The sequence below is a fragment of the Cydia fagiglandana genome, chromosome 2 (assembly GCF_963556715.1).
Source record: "Cydia fagiglandana chromosome 2, ilCydFagi1.1, whole genome shotgun sequence".
Taxonomy (NCBI): domain Eukaryota; kingdom Metazoa; phylum Arthropoda; class Insecta; order Lepidoptera; family Tortricidae; genus Cydia; species Cydia fagiglandana.
This window is the reverse complement of record NC_085933.1, coordinates 11,935,331-11,942,047: the sequence shown is the minus strand read 5'-3', so window position 1 is coordinate 11,942,047 and position 6,717 is coordinate 11,935,331. Positions and strand designations below refer to the sequence as shown.

Genomic DNA, 6,717 nt, shown 5'->3' with positions numbered 1-6,717 from the left:
GCCACGACATCCGCTGCTGAAAACCATCGTAATGTTCCTTTCGACTCGTCACAGTCGCCACAGCCATTGACAACGACTACTTTGGGTTTTGTCTACAAGTAGACAGTTTATTCGACTTGAACTGTGCGGTAGTAAGATTTGTGCCTAATCGCAGAATTCTCGTATCACTAGTTTCCCTCTAATACTATCGGAGATAAGGAAAGATAACACCTGATCAGTATTGAGCTAGCATTTTTAAGCATAAGCACGATCAATACGTCCACTCAGTATTGATAAACAGTTTGTGGGGACTACAGTGTTTGCGTTTAAAATATATATTTAAAATACATCAAAATGTGGTAAGAGCATACGATTCCATTTATCAATGATTGTCCATTTAATATATATTTATATTTATCAATTCCACTCTATTTAACATCATTAGTATCAGTAGGCTATAGTTACATAGTAGAAATGTGTTACGGCTAGAGAACAAATCATTTATTTTATGAAATATTTTTAAGTATGTAGTCACATTACACTATATATAAATTATAAACTGAAATAGAAGATATTTGTCATACCTACACAAAATGAAAAATATATGTACATGTGCACTGTATTATGTATGTATAGTTCGGATGCAGTATGCAGTATTCGCAACGAGGCGTGTGTTATTTTAATGACGTCATTCCGCTGAAGTAGATGACCTGAGCCGCTGGCTCCCGACATTTTTGGGGTTCCAATACCATGCCCAACAACAACATAGGTACTAATTGGTAGCGCTCTCCAGCTCTTAACTATCCTTCAACCGTTTCCTATATAAGGCATATGACTAAAATAACGATAGGTACCTATAATTCTATATTGAATCGTGTATCAATAATGTAACGTGCAATACTTATGTTTTTGAAAATGCTTTTTGCCCATTATTAGGTAAAGATAAGATTGTGTTATTGGTTAACGTACTCTCTTCATATATAGGGTCATTTTTGGGTCGTTAGCCATATTTGTGCAAGGTGATTAGGTAGGCCATACTGAACAACGTTTTCTATAGGACCAACCCCGAAATCCCAAAAAGAATTTGGCTTTCCCATTGAACATGTCGACATCCACTCCACTAAAATGTATGAAACGGCCAAAAAATGGCTAACGGTCCAAAAATGACCCTGTACGTATTTTTAACCGACTTCCATTTCATAGAAGGAGGAGGTTCTGTATTCGGTTGTGGCTATTTTTTTTTTTTTTTTTTTCTATGTACGTTCACCGATTACTCCGACATCCGTAGTCCGATTTGAGTAATTCTTTTTTTGTTTGAAAGGAGCTACCTCCGAGTTGGTCCCATTTTAATTTGGTTCTGTTCTGATGATGGGATCCATGAGGAATTGAGGGAACTCCTCAATTTTTAAAGGCACATGTATGGTGATTTGGGTGTTTTCTTAAGCAACTCGAGCATTTTCTCCCGAAAATCACCACTTTGATGAAGTGGACCTGATGATGATGATTGTTTTGATGATACTGATGATGATTTTTTAAATGTAGTGTTCAGCGATTACTCCGGCACCTGTGATCCGATTTGAGTAATTCTTTTTTTGTTTGGAAGGAGTTACCTCCAAGGTGTTTCCGTATAATTTTTGGTTCTGGTCTGATGATGGAATCCATGAGGAATTGAGGGAACTCCTCAGTTTTTAAAAGCACGTGTAAAGTGATTTCGGTGTTTTCTAAAGTAACTCGAGCATTTGCTTCCGAAAACCGCCAATTTGATGTAGTGCAAGTGTAGCCTTACCACGAGTTTGACATTGACATATTCGCTAAGTTAGCGACGCTAACGTCTTCCTAACTTACTTTCTATGCATCTCGCTCGCACTAATATGCCAGTACGAGCGAGATGCAAAGAAAGTAAGTTACACACGCTAGCGAATAAATCAATGTCAAACTCTTGGTAAGCTGGTAAGGCTACTGATCGGGGTTTAGGGTTAGGAGTTAAGGGGTCGGGGAATGGCGGTTGAAGGGCTGCTGGTTCGAGGGGTTCATGGATCAGGGGTTGATGCGTTGTGAGGTAGAGTGAGCGGGGGGTTGAGGGATTGGGCCAGTGGTGGGGCGGAGGATGGATTTAGTGTAGTGACAGGAATTATAATTTCCCAGACGGACTCGAGAAAATTCCTGATTACATATTTATTAAAGTAGGTACACGAATTTAGTGTTAATCATGATGTTGTTTTTCATTCATGCGTCGCGCTCTTAACAATGCGTTAAAACTAAAAATGGAAAAATAAAAACTTTTTGCAAAAAAAAGAAAACCGACTTCAAAAAGGATGAAATAAAATATTATCCTTTTTAAGTCTATGCGTTACCAACTGATATGTTTGAAGTCGGTGCCAAGCCAAGTAGTAACAATACCCGTCAAAAATAATCAGCTTTATGACTATAAATCCCATTAGAACTGTACTAATAACTATTATAAATGTGTAAGTAATTCTGTCTGCCTCTTTGTCGCCTTTTCATGGCTAAACAACTGAACCGTTTTAGGTGAAATTTGGCAAGAACGTAAATTCCTTGAATTGTTTTATATTTTGAAATGTAGTCCTCTGAATAAGGGACGGACGGGAAATAACTCAGTCCCAATCCCACGCTTGCGTGTCGACAAACATGGTACTGTACCAAGAAGGTTTGATCGTGTGTTCTGAGGTGTGTTGTTAGGTACAGTCGATGTCAAATATATGTTTATACTTTTGCACCTTACTCCTTTGTAATAAGACGAAGAGTGTAAAGATATTTTTAACGTCGACTGTATCTACAGAAAGTATGTTCATTGTCGTCGTGTAAGGCAATCCAACGTACATCCTTATCGAATCGCACCAAAATCATGGTATGCTTTAAAAGTTGGCTTGGCACCGACTTCAAACATATCAGTTGGTAACGCATAGACTTAAAAAGGATAATATTTTATTTCATCCTTTTTGAAGTCGGTTTTCTTTTTTTTGCAAAAAGTTTTTATTTCCTTGTTTTAGTTGTCTTAATTTACCTAAGATAAGATTGTAGCCACAGACAAATGACCTTAGCAACATCATAAAAAATATTTATTCAACAGGTACTATTTAGATAAAATATTGAATAAGTAGATTAGCAGATTACCATTTAAAAACTTGAATAATATGAGAGATAACAAAATACCGTTTCGTATAAACATATATATCTACCTTAATATTTATATTCGAAAGCTAGCATTTCACATTTTACATCGAAGCGTAAGTAAGTACGCGAATTTATTTTGGACTTTAGGTACATAGGTACTTAGGAAACAATAAAGATAAAACAAATATTTTGGTTCCGATAAGATACGATGCCATTAGATAACAAAACTGTCATTTCCTATGACTAACGTAACATTGTGTATGACACGAGATTAGGAGTAAGAATAAGCATGACTTATGCCTTGTACCCTCGGAGTAATTAACAATGGAGCCGCCATTAACAGGCGTTCCCCTCTGTCGAAAATAGGCGGCCAATGGTCAACCTCATGTCAACCATATGTATGGACTGACGTTTATCTGACATGACGTACCTATACATTTGATGTGCCCCTCCCCCGCAAAAAACGGCAGACTATTTTGTACCGAAAATTTTAGATATGGCGTCTCCGTTGGTTATATCCTCCAAGCTTGTACCTATGCAAGTAAACGTCCCTGCCCACTACAATACAACGTAGTAGGAAAATTTCAGGCAAAAAAATATTCTTTGTATTGAAAAGTATGAGACTGCCTATGAGCACGTTTAGAGAGCCTATCGCGAACATCGAAATTTGTAAATTGCGAGCATGTTAGCGAAGTACCTAGGATTTGAAAGTTGTATGTTATTTGTATGTTTTGTCCTTTAATAGGTTTAAAAATTCATTCATGAATTGTTATGTTAAAAATTAACTAACTGTTTTGTTTTCAGTTGTGTGTGTAACCTGCTCTGCAAGATCATCAGCTTAATTGTTTCTATCCTGACTACTGTTCTCCTTATACTGCTCATTCTATGGTTGGCTGGCGTAATCTTCCAGAATGACTGTAAGTATTAAATTACCAAGAAAACTTAGATGTATGTAATTGGTTTGATATTAAACTCAATGAACTCAGTTAGCTAGAGAAACTCTGCCCTCCTAAGCTAAAAAGCGGTATTTGCATTAAGTTTTCAATGAAAATGAAAATATGGCCTTTTAGCTTAGGAGGGCAGAACTGCTCCAAAAGTGAAGGCCGGTTGCAAGTTCGGTCCTACTCGAGACGATGGTTTTTTTTATCTTAATACACAACCTTATTACATCAACAGTATTGACAGGTATTGATACTATTGATTTGTAACATTTCACGTCACATACTTAAGGGAAAAAAAAATGTAGGAAAAGGAAGAGACACAAAACGGATTAAAATGACATAGATATCCCATATTATTGTTAAACTAGTAGTTAGCCTCGAACTATGAACTTGCGATTTGTAATAAATCAAAAAATAGTAAAACTGATAAAAAGCCAAATTCAAAATCCTGAATTCTCGCTAACTGAATTAAATAACATAAATATGAATTTAAAAAACTAAATTGGTTATTTCATATTTAGAAAAAAAAAACAAGTTTATTTAACACAGGTTAAAATTGGATATTATGTACCTATAGCATATAAAAACTCACTATATTAATACATTACTGACCAAAATTGACACCACTTCATTAATCAAACCCTTCGCACTAGGCACCTACCTAAAATAACTAAAATGTTGTTTTACTTACCATCTGAGGAAATTGTAAATCGAAACGAATGGCTCCTAAAGCTACTTTATTTACTTACGAGCAAAACATCGAAGCGAATCCGGAATTTGTTCTACCAGTAATTCAAACATGCATCGGGCACTGTTTCAGGAATTGGCTGTGGTTGCAGTTAACTTATAATGATGGTATAGAAGTTCTAAATTCGCATGTTGCGCTTTCGGTGCTGGAAAACTACTCTAGCCAGTTGGCCAGTAATAATTTAGACATCAATTTAATGATTTTAATAATTAAAATTTTATGAATAAGCGAAGTTAGGCAATTAAGGAGTAGTCATTATGTGCAGCTCTATCTATTGTGATTTCAAATTTATATATACTTTCAGTAACTCGATTCGAAGTTTAAGATAAGTACGTCAATTAATAAGGCCCGTGGTTAGTTAATTGCTCCACTAAACTTAGTATATTTGTATTGTAAAAACTGTAGCCATCTGTGTCAGATCAGCTGGGAAATAGGCGAACAGCCTATTGTTATTGTATTGTTGATTTTTATTAGGTATTACCATTTAAAAATGCTAACTGAATGTAAAACAGTAATGAAAAGTTTTTGACTTATTGCCGTTTGATCAATTTTAACTCACATGTTTTATTTTCTTTTACAGCTACCGGTTCTGGTAGATCCACAAACGAACTCGTCAAAAGCGCTGGTGAATACAAATATTCAGCCATCGGAGCTTCGTTCACATAGTGTCTAACTTGAATAATTTATATTTTCGTACTAACCATGATCATCTCTCTCTGAGTAGCATAGAGAGTCAGTCGAAACTTTTAAAGACAAAAGCTCACCAACTGACTCTTTTTACTGATTTAAACTTCTGTGACTATAGATGTATTTTTATAACCCAGCAAGTCTAAGTTATAGTTACATGTATATAAGTCCACAGTTGCGTCTATATTTTGTATACTTATCCTATTTATATAGCCTGGGAAAATAAATAACAATAAGCAGAGAGGGGTAAAATAACGCAGTTCTAAGACTCCTCGTCTTTTCGTCTGTGCCTCTATTAGCGGGATGATGTATTTCATGAAACCCAATACTTTAGCCTCCCAGGCATTTTTCTTTTCCATCGTCAACTGGCTAAAACGAATGTTTTATCTACCTTTTCTCGTGTAAGTTATAAATATAAGTTATTTTTGTATACTTTGTTAAATAAATATTTATAAGTAAATTACATAATATTTTCGCTTTTATTTCAAAAAAGTATTTCATTAAAAATTACTAAGCCGTACACACTCGTCGAGAGCCTCTCGCCGAGTCTCGGCATAATGCCGACCTCAGCCGGGGAAGGACGCCACGAGACGAGAAGATGAGAAAGGAGCTGTATGTAAGTGCACACTCGCCTTTTGCCAATCTCGGGGCTGTCGACGAGTGTGTACAACCGATATATTAGACCCTTATAATTACAAGACAGTCCGACGCGTATTGCTCAAAGTAGGTATGACAGTTCCAAGTTGTTAATTGAAAGTTTTGTTGTGACATTTTCTTCGGTTTTGTTGTAATATTATTTTCGATTTATTTCACGACTTTCGTTTTAACTTGAACCGTTTTTCTAATAACAAAGAAAAATTGCAAAGAGGACACAAAAAGGGGAAAGTATCCATTTCACAAATTGCTTCCCCTTCTATTTTTATTTTCTTGCCTACATAAGCTATTTGTATGTACAGTCAGCAGCAGATATACCTGAGCGGGCAAGGTGTCCAAGAAAACATATACACTTCAATCGTCGCAAAAATAAGGACATCTAAGTTGTCATTTTAGCGTAGGCTTTCAGTTCGTCACATATATCTTAACTTCTGAGTTTTTCTTTAACACATACACCTTATTTAATCACAATGACAATAACGGTTAAAAAGTCAGTGGTATCTAAGCACTCAAATTCAAGCTGCTGTCATTAATACCTACACGCACTGCCAATCACGTACGTCAGCAGCCAGG

At 35.9% G+C, this 6,717-nt stretch overlaps 1 long non-coding RNA gene across 1 annotated transcript; it reads left to right on the top strand.

Moving 5' to 3' along the window:
• The first annotated feature begins 240 nt into the window (after window positions 1-240).
• LOC134679620 (uncharacterized) lies at window positions 241-5,886 on the top strand. Its single transcript, XR_010100362.1, has 3 exons — window positions 241-338; window positions 3,919-4,031; window positions 5,384-5,886. It is a non-coding gene; the product is annotated as an uncharacterized LOC134679620 (long non-coding RNA).
• The last annotated feature ends 831 nt before the right edge of the window (window positions 5,887-6,717 follow it).